General features: G+C 44.9%; 1 protein-coding gene across 2 annotated transcripts in view; it reads right to left on the bottom strand.

Annotated features, from left to right (window-relative positions):
- LOC124605752 (tubulin polymerization-promoting protein homolog) overlaps window positions 1-24700 on the bottom strand; it is a 460410-nt gene that overhangs the window by 329946 nt on the left and 105764 nt on the right. Inside the window, exon 2 of one of the 2 annotated variants that reach the window (XM_047137635.1) lies at window positions 552-628. The exons of the other annotated variant lie outside the window; for it this stretch is intronic. The gene's annotated coding sequence lies outside the window, so the exon portion shown is untranslated. The remainder of the gene's footprint in view (window positions 1-551; window positions 629-24700) is intronic. 2 annotated transcript variants of the gene reach the window in all.

Below are 24700 nucleotides of genomic sequence, written 5' to 3'. Positions count from 1 at the left end.
ATTCAAAGATTGATTGTTTGTGGGACAGCCGTGTTAGGTCTCGCGTGCGAAGGAGAAATTTTACCCGAATGTGTCGACAGTATCGTCGCCTATGGAGACCGCGGTTTATCGTTCCACCATACTCGTGCTCACAATGCTAATGATCCCACGACTCTTATAAGAATATGGAATCGAAAGGCTTAGGACGCACGCACACGGCTAGCGCCCAGAGATATACACAGTGGGATCATATAGCCGTGTCAGGTATCGAGTTTCAGGAAATGAGATGTTTCCAACAAGACAAGTATCCACAGCGACAGTGCGACGACTCTGGAGCCACCGCGGACCGTTCGTTCTACTTTGTCCGGGCGTCCCGTTTTAGGCCCTCGCAGTTTTACTAAATCATTTCGCCAGAATGATTCCTGGTCACCGGCGACCATCTGTTCTGTGCTCATTAAAAATATATATCTATGTATAGCATGTTTTTCCCAGAATTAAACTGTCATGCCCCATATCGTTGTAAAATGATCATTGGACGAATAAATTACTAACATTAATTCTAAGTAACTGACCTCACGATGAAATGCCGGCAACTAGGGAAGAGTGTTGTACCTAGGACCGCTTTTCAGGCTTCCGTCTCTAGCCGGCCCTGTAACAGAAGTTTAATGTATTTCTTATTCCATTTTGAAATTATTCGCTTTATGTGAACTGCAGTCTGTTTCTGAAATTACAAAAAATTCTACGGAAATGAAGGTTTTTCAAAATGTGAATAATTTTTTTCTAGATACAAAATGGTCAGTCACACACCTAGCAACAAATATTCTACTCAAATTTAAAATCCGCGCGGGGTAGCCGTGAGGTCGGCGACCTTGTCACGGTTCGCGCGGCTACCCCTGTCGGAGGTTCGAGTCCTCCATCGGGAATGGGTGTGTGCGTTGTGCTTAGCGATATCACTTTCACTTTCTTCCAAATTCTGAGGGATTTTCTTTTGCTGCCAACTTCGAAGGATGTAGAAGTCTTACGTGAAACTGAAGTTACCTGTACTTAATTGAGACCACTTTAACTTCATCTATAGTTCCATAGTGAATCAATAATGTGAAGTTGGAGTACGCGCACGGTATTATGACCCGCAAGGCGCCGCGCATCTGCAGCCGGGAAACTCGGCAGAGTGCTTCCAGATGGTGCGGGGTAGTGTTACGAGGCGGCTGCCAGCTGTCATTCTACTTCTGTGCGACTGCGCCCAGTCTTAGTTACAGAAAATACGAGTACGGCCTCGCAGGAAATGCTCACTGTTTTCAGTCAAATTCCAAATGCTTTACTTTCCGTATGCACTACGCCCTAAATCTTCCTTCTCTAGTATTCTGCAGCCTTTACAGCGTTGACCTTTGGTAAAATGAACTCTTGCAATTTGACTGCTTCGTCTGAGAGGATACAGAGGAGTACGCGATGTTGTGTTTGTTTGTTTGGTTGGTTGATTTGGTGGAGGGGACCAACAAGTGAGGTCATCGGTCGCATCGGATTAGGGAAGAATGGGGAAGGAAGTCGGCCGTGTCCTTTTAAGGCACCATCCCAGGATTTGGCTGGAGCGATTTAGGGAAACCATGGAAAACCTAAATCAGAATGGCCGGACGCGGGTTTGAATCGTCGTCCTTCCAAATGCGAGTCCAGTGTGCTAACCACTGCGCCACCTCGCTTGGTGTGTTTCTATTTCCTCACATTTGCAGAAGTCTCCATTTCCTTAGTGTGTTTTGCATGTGGAGACTGGATCTTAGACGACTGAGTGTTGTCCAAGTAGGATATCTGAGCGTCTGGCCCCCAGGTAAGTTCAACTCTACGTTCGTAAGCGGGACTGACTTGTGTCTCCTGCCACAGATTTAGGCTCCTGGTCCAGGTGCAGTGGTTAAGGGGTCAGTTTTCTCGAGGAACTTCTTTCTCGATCTCAAGCGTTGCGAGATGACAGTGTGGTTACATAGCATATGTCTTGGATCTTCTGCTTGCATTTTCCTCTCTTTTTTTGCAGCGACTGCTCTTCAAATTTGGGATAGAGCTATACCTGCGAGAGATTACACGACGGTCACAGGTGTAGGTCTCAAGCATCCGATAACAATTCTCACTGCCTCACTGACGGCAACGTCTACTTCCTTTGAGAGAGCTGACGATTCTCACACCGGCGATGCATACTCTCCCGCTGCAAACCATTGTGGTTTTTTTTTCTTTATTGACTTTCGTTTTCCCCCGAAGGGGGCGGGCTGGCAGCAGTTTAATATGCCGATTTTCAGCCAACAGAATTTGTTTTAAAAAGGTGAAGATAATATATAATAAAAACAGGCGGAGACTTAAATGGTAACATGGCAGAAAAAGCGTGGAACTTTAAACATAGAACAAAGGGGTGATGATGCTAATAAAATACATATGAAGCAGACAGGTAAAATAATAGACAGACAATTAAAAAATACGGCGACAGTCTGGTTTCTGTTCGAAAGAGACATAAAATTCACATCCAGCGACAGCATGATTTCTGTTCCCAACACTTTGGAAAGACGAACAACACTGAACATTCACTTGTACACTACACTAAAAAGTTGGCAAATATGACATATCACAGCCGAGGGCAGGTGGGGGAACCTGGACAGATGATGGGAAAATAAAAAGGGGATAAGGAGAAGAAAAACGAAAGGGGGGAGGGGGGGGGGAAAGGAGCCGATGGACGATGAGGACTCATAAGAGGGGGAGGAGGGGAGGGGTGCTGGGCAAAAGGACTCGGGGGGGGGGGGGGGCGGAGAAGGGACGTAGGGAGTCCACCGCGCACGCACTCACTCCTATTGCCACTCGTCACAGCAAGTGATGAAACGTTTCTTGATTTCCATCCCCTATCCTTGTTTCCAGTGGTATACAGGGTGGTCCATCGATAGTGACCGGGCCAAACATCTCACGAAACGAAAAACTACAAAGAACGAAACTTGTCTAGTTTGAAGGGGCAAACCAGATGGCGCTATGGTTGGCCCGCTAGATGGCGCTGCCATAGGCCAAACGGATATCAACTGCGTTTTTTTAAATAGGTACCCCCATTTTTATATTACATATTCGTGTAGTACGTAAAGAAATATGAATGTTTTAGTTGGACCACTTTTTTCGCTTTGTGATAGATGGCGCTGTAATAGTCACAAACGTATAAGTACGTGGTATCACGTAACATTCCGCCAGTGCGGACGGTATTTGCTTCGTGATACATTACCCGTGTTAAAATGGACCGTTTACCAATTGCGGAAAAGGTCGATATCGTGTTGATGTATGGCTACTGTGATCAAAATTCCCAACGGGCATGTGCTATATATTTTGCTCGGTATCCAGGACGACATCATCCAAGTGTCCTGACTGTTCGCCGGATAGTTACGTTATTTACGGAAACAGGAAGTGTTCAGCCACATGTGAAACTTCAACAACGGCCTGCAACAAATGTAGGTGTTTTAGCTGCTGTCGCAGCTAATCCGCACATCAGTAGCATACAAATTGCGCGAGAATTGGCAGTCTCAAAAACGTCGGTGTTGAGAATGCTACATCAACATCGATTGCATCCGTACCATATTTCTGTGCAGCAGGAATTGCATGGCGACGACTTTGAACGTCGTGTACAGTTCTGCCACTGGGCATAAGAGAAATTACGGGACGATGACAGATTTTTTTCACACGTTCTATTTAGCGACGAAGCGTCATTCACCAACAGCGATAACGTAAACCGGCATAATATGCACTATTGGGCAACGGAAAATCCACGATGGCTGCGACAAGTGGAACAACAGCGACCTTGGCGGGTTAATGTATGGTGCGCCATTATGGGAGGAAGGATAATTGGCCCCCATTTTATTGGTGGCAATCTAAATGGTGCAATGTATGCTGATTTCCTACGTAATGTACTACCGATGTAACCACAAGATGTTTCACTGCATGGCAGACTGGCGATGATGAATGTGCGGCACATAGCTCGCGTGCGGTTGAAGCGGTATTGAATAGCATATTTCATGGCAGGTGGATTGGTCGTCGAAGCACCATATCATGGTCCGCACGTTCACCGGATCTGACGTCCCCAGATTTCTTTCTGTGGGGAAAGTTGAAGGATATTTGCTATCGTGATCCACCGACAACGCCTGACAACATGCGTCAGCGCATTGTCAATGCATGTTCGAACATTACAGAAGGCGAACTACTCGCTGTTGAGACGAATGTCGTTACACGCATTGCCAAATGCATTGAGGTTGACGGACATCATTTTGAGCATTTATTGCATTAATGTGGTATTTACAGGTAATCACACTGAAACAGCATGCGTTCTCAGACATGATAAGTTCACAAAGGTACATGTATCACATTGGAACAACCGAAAAAAATATTCAAACGTACCTACGTTCTGTATTTTAATTTAAAAAACCTACCTGTTCATCTAAAATTGTGAGGCATATTTTGTGACTATTATAGCGCCATCTATCACAAAGCGAAAAAAGTGATCCAACTAAAACATTCATATTTCTTTACGTACTACACGAATATGTAATAAAAATGGGGGTTCCCATTTTAAATAAACGCAGTTGATATCTGTTTGAACTATGGCAGCGCCATCTAGCGGGCCAACCATAGCGCCGTCTGGTTTCCCCCTTCAAGCTAGACGAGTTTCGTTCTTTGTAGTTTTTTCGTTTGACGCTTATTTCGTGATATATTTGGCCCGGTCACGATCAATGGAGTACCCTGTATAAAAGGTGCCCCTTCTGAGATTCGTAAGGTGTATTTTCCGTGGTCGTTCGGCAGATATTTCCCATTTCGTTTTTGCAATGTGTAGCAGGAGCCACCCCAAACAAATACTGCTCACCACGTCTTCAATGCGAAGTCCTGGGTCGATGAAAAACATCTGTTTGTTTCCCATTACAAACAAGTCGCCCAATGTGGCGTCGACTGAAATAAGACTTGCACTCGGCGGCCGAACTTCCCCGGATGGGGCTTCCCAGCCAACTATGCCATACGCTCATTTAATTTAGTTTCACAAACAAAACGATTTTTAAATCGAAACTTTACATGTACATTCGATAGAGCGCTTTCAAATTGGTCTAGGGTGATATGCGTTTTACCTAACAGCTCTGGCCCGCGCTGCTCAGTCGCAGCTGGGATACAGGTTACTAATCGTGTTTTACTGTCCCTGTTTATACATAACGAAAAAGGAGAGTCGCACTAGAGTAATTTGGGACCAAGTTTTCAGGGCAGCCAAAAGTTCTGAAAGTCTTAATTTTAACAGTAGATGTTTCCCCTGCAGGCAATACGTGCTCTCACTTAATTTGGAACCGCTCTATCGAATGTGCATGTAATATTCTGTTTTCAAAATTAACTTGTTTGTAACGCTAAACAAACCGACCCTTTCCATCGACACTGGGCATCGTATGAAAGACGTGGTGAGCGGTATTCGTTTGGGCTGACTTCAGCTACACATTGCAAAAATGAAATTGTAGGTATCTGCCGAAACATAAGATAAAACAGACCTGGTGACTTTTGGGAGGGACACCCGGTATACAGGGCAGTCAAACGAAAACGAGTCAGAGGGAAAAAAAGTTAAGTAAAGTGCTCATTACTTCAAAAGTAATCACCATAACTGGCAGTACATACATCCCACAGTGAGATAAGGCGGTCAATGCCTTCATGGAAAAATGTTTACTGTTGTCTATGGAACCATGACTGTATATAGGTGTACATCTCTTCATCCGAAGCAAATCAACTACCACAAATGTCTTTCTTCAGAGCAGCAAAAGCCTGGGAACCGCATGGAGAGAGATCGGAATTACGAGAGTTGCCAGAAAGTAATGCACCGCATTTTTTTCTCATCTAAAAACAAACCTACGAATGCGAAACGTTTCGTATGTATTATTTGATGTCCCCTGAGTGAGCGTCCCGTCACTTCCAGCAAATAGCGTAGCTGCAATACAGTTTCAAAATGGCGTTCGTAGGTGATGTACATTACAAGCAACGTGCCGTCATTGAATTTCTCACTGCAGAGAAAGAAACCGTGGGGAATATTCACAAACGCTTGTGCAAAATCTATGGAGTATCTGCTCTCTACAGAAGTACAGTTAGTCGCTGGGCACGTAGGGTGAGGTCATCAGAAGGTGGTTCGGCGGAGCTGTCGGAGAGACCATCCACGGCTGTCACACCTGACGTGTTGCAGCGAGCTGATGTTGTCATTCGTGAGGGCAGACGCGTTGTGGCTCGGCAGTTGGCACTGCAACTGTCAATCGCCAAAGGAAGTGTGGATGCAATTATCAGCACTCTCGGATATTCAAAAGTGTGTGCAAGATTGGTCCCACGGTGTCTAACGGTGATCACAAATCGCACAGAAAAAACATTTGTCTTGACTTGTTGTAAGGTTTTGAAATTGAGGGGGAGGCCTTCCTGTCCCGGATTGTGACAGGTGATGAAACCTGGGTTCTCCATTTTGAGCTGGAAACAAAACGACAGCCGATGGAATGGCGACATTCCCACTCCCCACATAAGAAAAAATTCAAAGCAACCGCTTCCGCCGGTAAGTCATGATCACCGTATTCTGGGACTGTGAAGGCATGATTCTCATTGATGTGATGCCAAGGGGCGGTACCAATAATTCAGAAGCACATGTCAACACGTTAACAAAATTTGAGACGTGCTTCCTGCAACTTCTGCGCCTCATCAACCCAAGAGATATTTTGCAGCAACTCGATAACGCTCGGGTCAACACAAGTCTGACGACTGCTGAACACATCGCAAAACAGGGTTGGACGGTGTTACCCATCCACCCTATAGCCCTGACCTAGCCCCCTCGGACTTCCACGTGCTTGGGCCATTAGAGGATGCCTTTCGTGGGAGATATTTTGAGGACGATGTGGTAGTGATTCACACACTGAAGCACCGGCTCCGCCACCAGGACAAGGATTGGTACCGACATGGCATACACGTCCTTGTTTCGCGCTGGAGGAAAACCATAGAACGGGGTGGAAATTACTTGGAAAAGTAGGGTGTGGAGATAAAACGCCGTTCTTTGGTGTCTATAATTCTCATTATATTAAATAAAAAATTGTGAATAAAAATGAAGTGCATTGCTTTCTGGGCAACCCTCGTATGTGGAAGATGTCTAAGGGCTTCCCAGCGAAAATTCTGTAGCGTAGTCGAAACAACTTTCGCAATGTGTGGACGGGCCAGAGTTTCGCAGGGAAGTCCATATACATCCTCAACAGAGGCCTGATCTCTCCCCACGCGATTTGCATTCGTGGTCATCGATTTGCTTTGGGCGAAGAGACGCACGCTTGGGTACACTCGTGGTTTTCTTGCACAGCCACAAACATTTTTACGTAACGACAGTGACCGTCGTGTCTCACAGTGGGACAAATGTATCAGCAATCATGGCGATTACCTACGAAATAATAAACAGTTTTCCAACTTTTTTCTGTCTGTCCCGTATTCATTTGGCTCTACTTACAGATTATGCACGAAAGAAGGCAGTTAAGCCTGTTTTACACAAGTGACCATGCATCAGCGAACGAGAATTCTGTTAGCCGTAAACGGTAGGCGAACGCGAGCGAACAGCATTCGGCCGTTTTCAGTTCGTATTCGGTGACGTTCGTTCGTGTTACACCGGTTGTCGGTCTTTTTTGTGAACAGTCAAAGGAAGTTCGTGTCCTCTGCGCTTCGGCGCTAACAGTGCTGTTTTGCGCTCGAACTACTTTTCTAGTCGACATGAGCTGTGCGAGCGATGGACTATTCTGAAGGGAATGTAAGTTAATGATAGAAGAAAATGATTGACGTAGCTGCTTATGGGATCCAAGCTCTGCACATAACAAATGACAAAGAATAAAAAGTATAATTTGTAGAAAATGACCGAAGCAGCCAAAGATCCTAGTGGTAATTTGACGAAGACGATGAACTTATTGTATGCTTCCAGCAGGTGGAAACGGAACAAACACAAGCTTTTTACTTATTTTTACTAAATAGGAACAGCACAGCAAATGTCGTTGATGGTACACAAGTGCTAATATGTATGCATTACGCTAATTAGATTTAAAAATACATGAAAGTTCTGATCATTTTCGCTGCTGACGTTCACGATACCGTAGCTGCAATAACATGCTTGATGATCTCTGTTATTTGAATGGTTTTTGATTTAATAACAGAACAAATAAATGTCTTTTTCCCGCGACCACGCTATCTGTCCCGTAACACATTATGCACCAGTGTCACGTTCTATTAAATAGCTTGACCCGGCCCGACAGATATCCGTGCGTTTTAACGCTTCCAGGATCCGGGCAACTCCACCTGTCGCAGATCGGATCTGCCCGGTGGATTGATGACGAGAGCTGATGTGCTGACCAGCCTGTATGTGGATTTTAGGCGGTTTCGTACATCTCACTATGTGAATACCGTGTTAGTACCACGTCCCACTTCAGTTATACGATTCGCAGGCATTAGGAACCGTTCGCACACTTTCACATGAATAATAATACTCACAGACATTGGGGGTACAGCAGTTTGCTTCCAGGAGGTAGTAGTGCGGCACAAGAAAAAGATTTTCTTAAGCAGCTTAAGTAGCACATTATAGGTATACTTTCTGTGTCATTAATAGTACTTTATTGACATTATGATCCTTATACGTATTTTAATAAAATCTTTGAAATGCTTCGCGTATGTCTCTGTAGGCATTACGAACCACCTGAGATACAACAACTATTGAAACGTGAAACACTTACCATCGTACGTGTCGCCAGTTGCTAATAGCCAGAGTGTAAATGGAAGCCTTCCTACAGATTATGGTAATCATCTATAATTAGTGCCCTGCTTCTAAATTTCCTCCTCAGTTGTGATGAGAACCCAGCAAAAAGTATCAACCGACATATGTGCAAGGTTTGGAACGACGCTGAGGAAAGCAGTTGAGTGCTAAGTACAGTACATCCACGCTTTTCACGTTTACGTACAAATTCAGACACCTCCATTCTTCTTTTCTTAGGGACATTTTGCTTGCTCCGCCAGATTGTCAATTATTAGCTAAAAAAACAATAACGCAACTTTCGTAGTGTCGGCGCGCTAAGCTGCTTCTCTCGAATTCTCTTCCGTCCCCTGCCGTGTTAACGGTTGTTCACTGATACAGGCGAATGGTAGCGAACTCTGACGAACTGTTGGCGACTGCTCGTTCGCTTGTATTCGCTTCCAATCACTCCAGTGTGAATGAAGCTTTACAAAACACGCGTCCGATCGGCTGTTGGGTGTTGCTCGTCTGTCTGGAACTCTCTACCTCGAAAGATTAATAGAGGAGTATAGAAATTCTTTTAAGAAAGTACGTTTAGCAAACACGCGAATACTGCGGAGACCCTAAAATGAGGCGTTGTTTGTGCGTCAAGGAGAGTTTTATTGCTAAACTAGCTGAGCACGCGACATTGCCTGGATATGTATTTACTCCAATCTTCTATTAGTTCATCTCTTTCTCTCTCCTCTAAATCTATCTCCTTCTCCATATCTACCTCCTCCTTTCCCTTTCCACTTCCTCCACCACCTTCTCTCTGTCCATTTCCACCTCCCCCTCCCACTTTCCACCTCTTCCTCCCACCACTCTCTTTCCATCTCCTCCTTCCCACCTCTCTCTCCGTCTGCTGCTTCCCCATCTCTTCGTGAATATGCTCCTACCCTCTCTGTCCATGTGCTACTCCCCCTCTGTCCATCTTCCGCTCCTCTCCCTAAGTTCGTCTTCTCTGCTCTCTCTATTTGCTCCTCGCCGCCTCTTTTAAGTCCATTTCCTCCTTTCCAATTTCTGTCCATTTCCTCTCTCTCTCTCTCTCCCCCCCTCTCTCTCTCTCTGTCTATCTCCTGCCGTCTCTCTGTCCATCTCTTCCCCCCTTCCTCTGTCTATCCATCTGCACCGCCCTCTTTTGACCACTGCTCCTTTCTGTTGTGGATTGGCAAGACAGCCAACCCACTATGACAGGAAGCCGAAAGGCACGCGTTTTAGCTCACGCAGGCTGGCGTGAGGTTTGGAACAGTTAAATGAATTGAGACTAGTAAAAAAAGTACGTAGCTGCTGGAATACTTAACTTTAATCCATAATTGGTGAACATCGCTCTTGAAGGTACACGTTTTACAGCATCAATAGCAACTGGTAATGGCGCCTTGCTAGGTCGTAGCAAATGACGTAGCTGAAGGCTATGCTAACTATCGTCTCGGCAAATGAGAGCGTATTTTGTCAGTGAGCCATCGCTAGCAAAGTCGGCTGTACAACTTAGGCGAGTGCTAGGAAGACTCTCTAGACCTGCCGTGTGGCGGCGCTCGGTCTGCAATCACTGATAGTGGCGACACGCGGGTCCGACGTATACTAACGGACCGCGGCCGATTTAAAGGCCACCACCTAGCAAGTGTGGTGTCTGGCGGTGACACCACACTTTCCTCTCTCTCTTTTCCTCCCCCTCTATCTCTCCTTCCCCTGTCTGTCCATCTCCTCCTGCCTCTCTCTCTGATCATTTCCTCCTCCCCCTTCTCTCTCCACTTTATCTCTCCCCCCCCCCCCAAAAAAAAAATATTTCTTTCCAGATAATAAGCAATATGTGTACCAGGTTTGGTTGGAATCGATCCAAGGATTTAGCAGAATCTTTTTATCAGTGGATTTGCTCGCGTACGCATAGCTCACATATATTTAACTCACTTTACACGCATTTGTTCACATATTCCACCTGAATCTCTAGAGAATTCCGCCCTGCTGTTTCGTTCTGACTCAGTTCGGTGTTTACCCTGCGAACTGTGTTGCGAATGGAGTTAGTAGCAAAGAAGTAAGTAATGGAAACGTCTTGCATGATGGGGCAGTATTACACGCATCTCATTGTTTATGACGTCATCTCTGCCGAAACGTGGCCAACGAGATACACGAGCCCTGTGGCGTGCGCCACAGCACGTGACACTACAGGTCTCACCGGGTGCAGCGACCGGCTGTGGCGGGGAGTGAGTTGCTACACTGAGGTGCCAAAGAAACAGGTATAGGCTTGCGTATTCAAATACAGACTGAATACGGCGCTGCTGTCGGCAACGCCTGTATAAGACAAGAAATGTCTGGCGCAGCTGTTAGATCGGTTACTGCTGCTACAATGCCAGGTTACCAAGATTTAGATGAGTTGAACGTGGTGTTAATAGTCGGCGCACGAGCGATGGGACACAGCATCTCCCAGGTAGCGATGACGTGGGAATTTTCCCATACGACCATTTCACGAATGTACGGTGAATATCAGGAATCCGGTATAACATCAAATCTCCGACATCGCTGCGGTCAGAAAAAGATCCTGCAAGAATGGGACCAACAACGACTGAAAAGATTCGTGACAGAAGTGCAACCCTTCCGCAAATTGCTGCAGATTTAAATGCTGGGGCATCAACAAGTATCGGCGTGCGAACCATTCAATGAAACATCATCGATATAGGCTTTCGGAGCCGAAGGCCCACTCCTCTACCCTTGATGACTGCACGACACAAAGCTTTACGTCTGGCCCGGGCCCGTCAACACCGGCATTGGACTGTTGATGACTGGAAAGATGTTGCCTGGTCGGACGAGTCTCGTTTTAAATTGTATCGAGCGGATGGACGTTTACGGGTACGGAGACAACCGCATGAATCCATGGACCGTCAATGTCAGCAGGGGACGGTTCAAGCTGGTGGAAGATCTGTAATGGTGTGGGGCGTGTGCAGTTGTACAGATGATACGTACGTAAGCATCCTGTCTGATCACCTGAATCCATTCGTGTCTATTGTGCATTCTGACGGACTTGGGCAACCGCAGCAGGGCAATGCTACACCCCACACGTCCAGAATTGCTACAGCGCCTCCAGAAAGACTCTTCTGAGTCTGAACACTTCGTCTAGCTACCAAAATCCCCGGGCATAAACTTTATTGAGCACACCTGGCATGCCCTGCAACGTGCTGTTCATTTCCACCCTCTTGTACACTTGCGGATTTATGGACAGCCTCGCAGGATTCATGGTGTCATTTCCCTCCAACACTACTTCAGACATTACCTGACTCCATGGCACGTCGTGTTGCGACACTTTTGCGAGCTCGCGGGGGACCTACACGATATTAGGCCCGTGTACCAGTTTCTTTGGCTCTTCAGTGTATTTGAGAGCACTTTAATACTTGGTAGTTGCGCGATGAAATACACTCAGGCTCTCGATAAACTGTAACCAAGTTTATGACTTCATTTTCACTGACTTACTGATTTGCCACCTGGACTCAGACGTAGCCGACACTGCAGATCACAAAGAGTTGCAGCGACCATCTCCGGTGCAGAGGGAGTTACGATTTCACACCAGTATAATGCGACATTTCGTAGCTGCGCGCATAAATACAGTCAAGCTCTCGATAAAGCGTGACAAAGTTAATGACTTTAGTGGGTATCTTATTCATAAACTGATTTCCCATCGGACTTAACCGAGCTTTCGCGATGTATGTCGGGCGGGGCAATAAGTACTCTCTTAAGTCTAAACCGACCATCATCAGGTGTTTTGCTGCACAAACAGAAACTCAACTACCTTTAGGTTCTCATATCCAAGGCTAATTCCTTTTTTACCGGCTAATTTAATTCGACTACATTCCATTAGAATTGTTTGCTTTTGTTGACATTCAGTTTGTAATCTCTTTCCAAGACAGTATCCTTTCTGTTCAGACGAACTTCCTAGTTTTTTACCTTCTCTGACGAAACTACAGTGTCATCAGAAAATGTCGAAGTCGTTATTCCTTCTCCTGAGCTTTAATTCCGTTTCCGAATTTCTCTTGAGCTTTAATTCCGTTTCCGAATTTCTCTCTGATTTCCTTCACTGTTTGCTGTAGGTACAGATTGAGTAACATGGGGGGAATAAGCTATAACCTTGTGTCACTCCATTTTCAACTACTTCTTCCCTTTCATGTCTTTCGACACATAACTGCAGTGTAATTTACATACAAATAGTGAATAATCAATTCAAACTAGTGATGGTTATATTCCAGCCACCATTATCGAAAGGTTTCTCTAAATCTGCAAATTCCGTAAACGTAGATTTGCATTTCTACAGTCTGTCTTCTAATATAATCCGTAGCTTTAAAATTCCTTCGCGTGTTTCTGTATTTCTGCAGAACCCAAACTGATCTACCCAAGTCACCTTCTACCAATCCTTCCATTATGCCGTAAATAATTCGTGTCAGTATTTGGAACAATGACTTATTAGAGTGATTATTGTGTTGTATTACCACCTGTCACCACCTCCCTCGGGGCTCTCTAAAAATTCATTTTGTATCTCACGAGTTCTTTCTTTAACAGCAATTTATTGATTTCTGCGTACTAGGACGTCGACAAGCCAGTCACACAACTGGTCACATTTCCCGTGATTTGGTAATTTTTACACTAAGCGACACTGCGGAACTATACCTAATGCCTTCCGGCAGTCGATGAGAATGTAAGCTGCACTGAGAGGCCCAGTTTTACACATATGAGCGGGAGTCGCGCTGAGGTGTTACATACGGCGCTGAGAGTGTGCAGTGGGCGTCTCCCAGTCCAGGTGTTGGCGCGTTCCGCACGAGGAGCACGGCTGGCTGTGGGCTGACGTCACAGCACGCGGCCGGCTAAGGCTGTTGGATGGGGCCCGGCGCAGGCGTGGTGACGCGGGCGGACAGGTGCGCGGTCCAGGAAACGTTGCCACAGCGATCTCTGCTTTATTCGCGCAAGGGATCTCTGAATGGTAGGAGCACGTAAACACATGGTTCCGAAACACCTGGACACACTATCGTATCGCCGACTGATAACCAACATCAACACATGTAACAAAAAATTACTCATTCCCAGGAGACACCGCCTCTAATATTGGTTAAAGGCTTCCGTGTAGCTAGAAAGAGAGTCCACAAATTCTTGCTGGTAACCTACACACAGGCCCCTCTTTCCCTCTGGCCAATCTGCACTCGTACCCAGGACCCGGCGATCCATAGGAGTCCCCTAGTTCCTACCAGATCGTCCAACGTAACCGATATTTATAACCGAAAAACAGATTTATTTCGAAAAAATCGAACGACAATGACTGACTACAATACCTACTTGCTTATTAGCTTTGCACGGTGCAGAGCTCTGCACGGAGCGAATAGCGACGTAAAATTAAACGGGGCCGACTGACTTTAATAAACCGACCCGACTATCGGCAACTCCCCTGTATTTGTCTGCGTTGTTGTGGCGTTTGTTATGTTTGTAGTTGTCATTGACTGTGCTCTGAGGTATTCTTTAATTAAATCTTCGTTTGGCTGTTTTGTTTTGTGTTAGCGACTGCTTTCGGTGTAAAAATAAATACTGTATTAGAATGTAAAATGTGGAACCCGTCATATCCTAGTGGAAACGAAAAGAACTGTACATCAGAAAGAAGTAACTGAAAAGTTACCAAAATTAACAGCATACTACTACAGGAGCAACTTCTCTAAGTAGCAATCGGATAATAAATCTTCCACTTCATGAGTCGTGTCGATCACAAATTTCTGGAATTTCTGAATGTTCACATTTCTACCAATTTAGGTAAAGAGGTTAAATCAGAAAGCGACCGTCCCTATGACGAAAGAGCAACAACTTCGGTGACTCCACCGACAACTGTGTCACTTGAACAACAGTTTTCAAATCCAGAACAAATATCACACGATCCCGCTGATTGTTTTCATGAAAATTTTACACAAAGAAATCGCGAAATTTTGATTCGTAAGCGACCAGTGAATTTTCAAAATAAAGATTCTGACCTTTCCGGGGCATCCAGAACCTACAAAGGTGGCAATAACTCAATAACTAGGTATTTCGACAAAGCATTATTTATTCGCAAATTAAAGAACAATGAAAGCGTCAAAAGAAAATGGTAATTGTACTCGGCTTTCAAAACTACATTCTTTGTTTTTCATACTTCTGATGTAAATCTATGCTCTCCGCGTGGATGTAATGCTTGGAGGCACATTAATCACATGACTAGAAGCTCATGAAAATAGCTCAGCATATAGACAGTCTATGATGACTTATCTGGCACGAAGTAAACCGGGTGGTAGACTAGATATAGAGGCCGGCCGGAGTGGCCGTGCGGTTCTAGGCGCTACAGTCTGGAGCCGAGCGACCGCTACGTTCGCATGTTCGAATCTTGCCTCGGGGATGTGTGTGATGTCCTTAGGTTAGTTAGGTTTAAGTAATTCTAAGCTCTAGGCGACTGATGACCTCAGAAGTTAAGTGCACAGAGCCATTTGAACCATTTTTGAACTAGATGTAGACTTACTACCTCAACATCAAAAAGAATTGGATTACTGGAGAAATGTACTTAAACGGACTGCAGCTTTTGTAAAAAAATTTTAGCATCGAGAGGGCTTCCATTTCGCGGTGACAATGAAATCCTAGGATCTCCCAACAATGGAAATTATTTGGGATGTGTGGAATTGCTGAGTGAATTCGACCCATTTCTTGCAGATCACATACAAAAATTTGGGAATCCTGGGAAAGGTAACACTTCTTATTTGTCAGCGAATATACGTAATGAGTTTATTAACGTAAAGGGAAAACAGGTCCCAAAAAATTATAAATGAAGTTAAATTAGCAAAATATTTTTCCGTTAGCGTTGACAGTACGCCCGATCTGTCTCATGTTGACCAGCTAACTTTTATAATTCGATGCAGAAAAGACCGTGTTCCTCTTGAAAGGTTCCTGAAATTTATACCTATTAAAGACCATAAATATGAGTATTTAGCGGAAATCATCTTGAATTTTTTAGAGAATCATGATATTCCCATAAAATATTGCAGAGAACAAAATGCTTCAAATATGTCGGGGAAGTGTACTAGCCTACAAACAAGAATCAAGGCGAAATGTGAATTTGCCCCGTTTGTACCATGTGCGGGACATTCACTGAACTTGGTAGGTGTCCAAGCTGCTGGGTGTGTATCAGAGGCAACAAAGTTTTTTCGAATGGTTCAGAAAGTGTAAAACATTTTGTTGAGCTTTACGCACTGATGGAAAATATTGAGACAACATTTAGGTTGACAAAAATTGTTAAGTGTCTCTCACAAACCAGATGATCAGCCCGAGATGATGCAGTAACCACCTTACATGAAGATCATAAACCAATTACAGAAATTTGATGTCCATCGCAGAAGATACAGAACAGGCAAGAGAAACTAGAGACAAAGCCCTTAGTGCGACCAGAAAAATGGGAAAGCTTGAATTTATTATACTGACGGAAATTTGGAGCTCTATATTGGAAAGAATGGACAAAACAAGTACTTATCTACAGAAAGAAACAATAACACTGCACGTTGCAACTAATTTGTTCACTTCACTTGATGATTTTCTTATTAACCTCAGTGTTAAATTTGAACACTTCGAATCTTGTGCCAAAGAAAGAAACCCTGAATCTGATTACAAGGACCTATCTCAAAGAATAAAAAGTAGAAGCTGACGCCAGAGTTTTTTGAGGGTTCTGCATCGTCAGTCCAACTGAATGGAAAAGAGAAATCAAAGTAGAAACTTTTGTTCCCATAGTTAAGACCTGAGCGTTCATCTAAAACTGTGATTAAGTTCGTATAAGAAAATTAGTCAACGTTTTGGTTTATTTTTTCGCTTGAAAACTCTGAATTCCGGAGGGCTGAGACCAAGTTACAAAGAATTTGCAATAAATTTATTATGAGGACGTGAACGAGGAAACGGAATGTCTGCATTTAACAGAATACTTGAAAATTGTTCTATGTTAAAATTTGGAAACTAATAGCATATTTGAAATATATCACCTTTTGAAAGAATAAAAAATTGAAGACATTTCCAAATGTAGAAATCGAATTGAGAACTTTTTTAAGCATTATGGTAACCAACTGCAGTGCGGAACGCTCCTTCTCCAAACTGAAAAGAATAAAAAGTGAATTAAGAAGTACAATGCTTCAGGAGAGATTAACCGGTTTACGCTGATTTTCATAGAATGTGATATGCTGAAAAATATAGATTTTGAAGAAATGATTAACGATTTTGCCCACCTCAAATCTGGAAGGGTACCCCTTCAATCAACGTAGATTTTTAAGCACTAGCCTGTGAATACTAAAACAGTTACTTTTGTGGATTATATTACATTATCTATTCATTTAATGTGATTGTAAAGAAATAAAAATATACCTAGAACCTCGCTTATCTTCTTTCTTTGTCTGTTCTAAGAAAATAGTGCTCTGTCAAGGTCATAGGAGTTCCATTATCCTAATGTGCCTAGGGCCTCCAATAGGTTAAAGACAGCCTGCCTGCATCCAGCTGAAGCCAGACATTGTTGTTTAGAGCCGGCCGGAGTGGCCGAGCGGTTCTAGGCGCTACAGTCTGGAGCCGCGCGACCGCTACGGTCGCAGGTTCGAATTCTGCTTCGGTCATGGATGTGTGTCATGTCCTTAGGTTAGTTAGGTTTAAGTAGTTCAAAGTTCTAGGGGACTGGCGACCTTAGAGGTTAAGTCCCATAGTGCTCATAGCCATTTGAACCATTTGTTGATTAGATCTCGCAGAGCTAGCAGATTGCGGTGATGTTGATTGGTATCACCCGCTGTCTCCAAATAGTCCCTGATATTTTATGTTTGATTAAGGTCGCGTGGTTTAGCGAGTCAGTCGTGGTTCGATAGGGCGCGTGATTGATCGCCACGCCAGGATGGCGGTAGTCCGTATTATGCTGTAAGCGCATTTTTATACGCCTCCATGTTCTTCTCGGCATATTTTTCAGTATGTCCGGTGTTACTACGCGAAATGCGTCATCAACAGCATTGTGCAGTTCTTCGTTTGTATCGTAACGACATGCAGATGTAAGCGCCCTAATGCAATAACTCCCAGCAACAAATCCTCTTAGTTTTAAACAATTTCTCATTAGCGACGCATGACAGTTGTTTCGGATTTATGTCGTTTACGATCTCTACAGGATTACTTGGCTGTGACTGGTACATAATTCCAAGTAGACGCGTTGGACAGTTCCCTTGATACACCAACAAACCGGGCAACTTCATTCACTTAGTGATCTAGGGCACATCCAAACACGATAGCACGTTTCTGTCAAATGGTTCAAATGACTCTAAGCACTATGGGACTTAACAGCTGAGGTCATCAGTCCCCTAGAACTTACAACTACTTAAACCTAACTAACCTAAGGACATCACACACATCCATGCCCGAGGCAGGATCCGAACCTGCGACCGTAGCAGCAGCGCGGTTCCGGACTGAAGCGCCTAGAACCGCTCGGCCACAGCGGCTGGCCACGTTTCTGTCATCCTGGTGAGCCGACGGATGTTACTTCACGGATTCAATACAGCCGACTAGTGTTCAGCGGGACTAGAATATAGTGTGAGCATACTGAGGGGTTCATCTGTCACGTTCGTCGGCGATCAGAGGGCAGTGTACCCTCCGTTTTGACTTCGCAGGCAGTAACTGTGCTGCATTTAGAGGCTAACAATGTTTGCAATTCTAGAGAACAATCATGCCCCAGCGACGAATACGTATTCAAGCTGAACAGCTGCGGCCATTTGAAGGGGATCCCATGGTGAGCCGCCCCGCGGAGCGGCCGCGCGGTTTGAGGTGCCATGTCACGGAGTGCACAGCCTCTCCCGCCTGAGGTTCGAGTCCTCTCTCGGGCATGAGTGCGTCTGTGTTGTTCTTACTATAAGTTAGTTTAAGTAGTGTTTAAGTCCAGGGATCGATGACCGCAGCAGTTTGGCCTCATAGGAATTCACACACAGTTGAACAGTTGGACATGGTGAGCCTGCGGGAAACTGGATGGATGTGTCGACGGATTGCTGCACATATTGGACACAGTGTATCAGAGGCGTGTCGTTGCTTTCAGCAAGGTCTGTAGAACATTCCCACACCTGTACACCAGGTTCTGGACTTCCGCGTGGTAAAGGTGCACGCCAAGATCGCAGCACTGTGCGAGTAGCGGCGTCTGACCGAGCATCATACAGGTGTGCAGGGAGGAGGCCTCCCAAGAGGGATCATTGCCGACAAAATTTTATTAAATAGAATTTTCCATGCATAATGTTCGGCCGTAGCCGGCTTGGGCATACTGTGGTGGAAGGTGCTGGCCGGAAGACCATGGTCGGCACATTCCTGCCACGTGCTCCTCGGTCAGACTCAAGTCCCACGGGTTGGTTGCGCTGACTGGGGTACGCTACTAGCATGGCGCGTTGGCGGAATCAATCCTCCAATCAGAGACTAATCGTGTGATCACGTGGGGATGCGGCCGGGAGCGGCGAGGGCGGCTTGGAAACAGCTCCGCGCTCTCTTAGCTTCTGACCTCGGCCCCGAGTAGTCGCTCCTCTAGCCTCTGCCTCTCTGATGAGCAGACGGCAACCCTTCTTGGGGCTGCTCAACCCTACGTAGGCACCACTGTATCATCATTACAAGAATAAACTGGGTCCATTCCACTTCATTACTTTTCATTTTACAACGCCCTCCGCTCCTGACCTCTATCCTGACGAACACAGACTCATGCTGCGCCTGCTGTGTCATCAAGGATCATTGGAAACCGTCTGCTTGCAGCAGGATTAAGTTGACGTGAGCTTCTGGCGTGCCTACTTCTGGCACCACGACGCTATCAGGCATGACTGCTCTAGTGTCGTGAAAGAGTTGACTGGAGAATGGAATGGCGCTCGGAGTTCTGTTATCTTCAGTGACGAAGGTAGCTTCTGTCTTTATACGAGTGAAGTACGTAACCGTGTGTGGCGCATACCTAATGAGCTACGATTTCCAGAGTTCAGTTCCTTTCGACACACAAGTCCCATGGTGTGTGCGACTATCAATTACAACTGGCGGTAGCATTTGGTGTGTTTTCAGGCTAAAGTAACCAGTTCCCGCTACATTGCACAGGCTGTTCTCCCCGTGCTACTGCCATTTCTTCGACAGGAAGGCGATGCACTTTTTCAGCAGAACAGCGCACGTCCACATACATCTACTGCGAAGCAACGTTGTGTTCGAAGTGTGCAACAACAGCCCTGGCCAGCGAGATCACTACAGCTCTCGCCAGTAGAACACGTGTAGGACATGGTGAAGCGGGAACTTACTCGTTCTCCAAGGCTTGCGAGAACCATTGCCGAATCCCAACAAAAGGCCCGAGATGCTTGGGACTGTCTATCTCGGGACGCCACTCGGCACTTTTCTGATTATTTTAGTGTGAGAATACAAGCCTTCGTTGCTACCAGAGAGGATTACACTTCTATTCACGCGACTGTATGGGCATCCTATACCGTGACATGTGTGTTTCTTTGGATCTCAGTTTGCTATCACAAGCTCCTACAATGATGAACTGCCTGTCACCTCACATGTCAGTGAAATGACTTTATCCTTAAGGGTGTTGCATTTTTACCGGCAGTCTATTTTGTTGTTATAGTTTACGGTTGTGCAGAGTTATTTACAGTCATGTGATTGGTCCGAGAGATATTTGACTAAGAGAAGCGAGATAGCGTAGTTGAATCTATCACTTTCTCATGAGGTAGGAATACGAACACCTTCAGGACGTTTGCTGAAGATGCTGGTGACTGCAGGAAGGTACTGTCAATGCAAGATCGAAAGGAAATGCAGAAGGACTTGGATATAGTTTCCACTGGGTGTAATGAATGGCAGCTCTCTCAGAATGGGTATACAATGAAGTAACGCCTCAAACAAAGACAAATACGCCGTAATATCCAAGTACAAAATTAGTGGCGCACATTTGTGGCAGGTCATTTCGACAAATATCTGTGTTTGGTGTGTTTAAAAAAAAAAAAAAAAGGAAAGCGCTTCCATTAGGACGATGAACTGAAGGACACAGTGCAGGACTGCTTCCTCTCACGGCCAAAGGAATTCTGGCAATTGGGAATTCTTCGGGTCGTGAGACAGTGGGAGAGTAGTGTTCAGTCCTTTGGTGATTATTACTGTTGAATAAAGACTTCCATCGTACCCACAATGTTGTAACTTTTCTTTTGAACACACCACATAAAATGACAAAATTTTTCAGCTACATTCAGTGGTATATCTGAATACTGCCTGAAAAATTTGTTGTGACTAGAGTTGGTAGTCAAGAAGTGATAATGTTGAACGTTATGCCTGATGCCAAAGCTTTACTGCACGAACAACGAAAATATATTAAGCGATAAAATAATTTTTTCCTGTAATCAAAATTGCAGGGAGTGTCAGCGACAAAAAAAAAAAAGATCGGAAAGATTGGAAATTGTGTGTAAAGATTGCTGGAAGACGCTATGTGCACTGATTCTCAAATACTAGACGAATGAAGTCAGGGTATCTATGCGCCGTCAGTTACACATCTTCTGGGATTAATGTCGGGCGATGTGGTTGGACAAATCATTCGCTCGAATTATCGAGAATTTTCTTCAAACCATTCACGAGCAACTGTGGCCCGGTGACATAATATCATTGAATGGAAAGATGAAGACCGTGAATGACTGCAAATGGTCTCTGAACGTAACCATTTCCAGTCAATAATCGGTTCAGTTGTCCCTGGTGAAAGGCAATGCCTGAAATTTGGTGTTCACGGCACACTTTTGACACTGTTGATCTCGGAATATTGAATTTCAAAAAATTGTTCAAATGGCTCTGAGCACTATGGGACATAACATCTGAGGTCACCAGTCCCCTAAAACTACTTAAACCTAACTAACCTAAGGACATCACACACATCCATGCCCGAGGCAGGATTCGAACCTGCGACCGTAGCGGTCGCGCGATTCCAGACTGTAGCGCCTAGAACCGCTCGGCCACTCCGGCCGACCCCTTTTGTAGAGCTTGGGTCTACGGCTTCGTGGGGTCTGAGCCACACAGAACCCAACTACCAGCTCTTACCAACTGAAATCTGGGATCATCTGACCATGCCACTGTTTTTCAGTCGTCTAGGGTCCAATCGATGTGGTCACGAGCCCAGGAAAGGCACTGCAGGCGATGTCGTGCTTTTAGCAAAGGTACTCACGTAGGCTGTCTGGTGCCGTAAGCCATTAAGGCCAAATTTTGCCACACTGTCATCGTCGTACGTCCGTCATTGATTTCACCTCACGCAGTGCTGCTCGCATCTTAGCACTGACAACGCTACACAAACGTCGCTGCTACCGGTCGTTGTTCGTGGTGAGAGGTTAGCCGTGAAATGTAGAATTTTCGGCACGCTTTTGACACTGTGGATCTCGGAACATTGAATTCTCTATCGATTTCCGAAATGGAAGTCCCATGCGTGTACCTCCAACAACCATTCCGAGTTCAAAGTCCATTAATTACTGTCGTGCAGTCATAACTCGTCGCAAACCTTTTCACATCAATTACCTGAGTGCAAATGACAGCTCCGCCAATACATTGCTCTTTTATTCCTTGTGTGTGCGATGCTACTGCATATGTGCATATCGCTATTCCATGATTTTTTTCACTTTTGTGTATTGCATTAAATTTTTAACATAAGATTAGACCCTTTAATGAATATCTTACGATAGCAATATAAATTTTTAAATTCGGTCAATAATTATACACTGGAGGAGACAAAAGTCGTAGGATAGCAATACGGACATACACCGATTGCGGTAGTAGCGCTTACACAAGTTATAAAGGGGCAGTGCATTGGTGAGTTGTCATTTGTACTCAGGTGATTCATGTAAAAAGATTTATGACTTGATTATGACCCCGCCACGATAATTAACAGACTTTGAAAGCGGAATAGTAGGTGGAGTTAGACGTATCGGATATTCTAAAAATGGTTCAAATGGCTCTGAGCACTATGGGACTTAACTTCGAAGGTCATCAGTCCCCTAGAACTTAGAACTAGTTAAACCTAACTAACCTAAGGACATCACACACATCCATGCCCGAGGCAGGATTCGAACGTGCGACCGTAGCGGCCGCGCGGTTCCAGGCTGTAGCGCCTTTAACCGCTTGGCCACCACGGCCGGGCTCGGATATTCTATTTTGGAAATCGTTAGGGAATGCAACGTTCCGAGATCTGCAGTGTCAAAAGTGTGCCGAGAGTACCAAATTTAAGGCGTCCCACCACGGATAACGCAGTGGCCGATGGCCTTCACTTAGCGTCTGGGAGCAGAAAGTACTGAAATATTCTCCGATATTAATAAGATACACTATTTCTTTGAAATCATTTTAACATTTGTTTGTCGTAGTAATCTTCTTCTCCATCGAGGGGAATACCAAAAGTAAGTTACACATCATCATTACAGGCCAAGTAAATTTTATTGAATGGTGTGCTACACTTCAGAGTGTCACAGATGCATGACACTATTTTTCAACATAGCCACCTAGTCTGTAAACAACGGTCGGAACATTCTACCAACTTTTCGGTTCCTCGACCATGGAAATTCGCTCCTTCGTCACGGGGCCATTCGAACGTCTCCATCGTTGGAAAATCTCTTCCCTCTCAAATGTTCTTTCAGCTTGCCGAAAAAACTGAAATCGCAGCCCATGCATAGCCACAGTTGACTGTGAATACGTTTGCAAATTAACATTTTGGCCACAGCACACGCAGTGTTTTATGTACATACCAACTTCGAAGTACTTTTCCAAATGCCGCGCCATTTAAATCGCACACTGCGATGCATCTTTAATCCGTACAGCGGCAAAGATGTATCTTTGGGAAGCCTGGTAAATGTACACTCTTCTGACAAAGTGTTACTGTTATTGGACAACGGTCTTCGCGTGGGACGACATGGGTGACTTAAGTTTCTGAAATTCCTGCAGAAATTCTTAGTAGTTGTACCTCAGCAAACTGGATTTGTACGTTACCACGAAGCATGGGAATCGAAATGGGTAGTGATTCTCTTAGAACAAATGCCTGTTAACAATTACAGGTGGAATGAGATGTGGCAATGTGTCAGTATGCTGTCTTACTGTCAGTAGCAGCGCCAGTCCACATTCAACTGTTGTATGTTCTACTGCGCAATCAGTGCAAGAAAAAATTCTGACGCTCTCCTATACATGCGGTATAATCCAGACAGATTCCGAGGAACTTCTTTCGAATCTTGCTAATGATGTTCTGTGATCGTAATATAGCCAGAGTTTCCTTTGCAGAGCTAAAGAGAATAACACCGTTTCGTATCATTAGAGCGCACGATGCATTGTTTATAACACTATAAACGATTAGGACGGTTATTAGACAGTACATCTTCTGTCACGTAATGGAGCTTATTACACAGTAGTGTCAGATGATACGTATCCAAGCAAAGAGTCATATTTATCATTCACAGGTGAACCGATAGAAAAAGATCAAGTAGTCACAGATGACGAAGAATGTGACATCGCAAGAGGAAACTCTTTCACGGATACTAAAAGAAGGCATCGCAGTAGGAGAAGGCCATTGGTCTCCTTAAGACAACTCGGTAATCACCTACTAGAACTAGCGTAGCTTTTGGCAGAGCTCCACTTTTAGCATTTCCGTCAATTGAACCAGACATGAAGGTCTGGCAGTTTTTTCAGGAATTCACACTATTTTTCCACCGACTTTTTGTCTTATTTGCGGACCCAGCTGAAATGCGAGAAACTATTTAAAGAATCATTTAGAACCCTCCTGAATCGGATTGCAGGCGTTGTATATTGTCTGTAAATCAGAAACGGGTCTCCCGGGAAGCAGTGGCGAGAAGTAGGTCACAGTTTCCGCGGAACTGCGTGGGCGTGTGGCGACGCCGCACGTAGTGTCTTGTGCCACCGCCAGCTGGCGAGCTGCTCACTGGCGGC

This window comes from Schistocerca americana, chromosome 3 (assembly GCF_021461395.2).
Source record: "Schistocerca americana isolate TAMUIC-IGC-003095 chromosome 3, iqSchAmer2.1, whole genome shotgun sequence".
NCBI lineage: Eukaryota > Metazoa > Arthropoda > Insecta > Orthoptera > Acrididae > Schistocerca > Schistocerca americana.
Note: the sequence above shows the minus strand (reverse complement) of the source record. Positions and strands in the feature narration are given on the sequence as shown.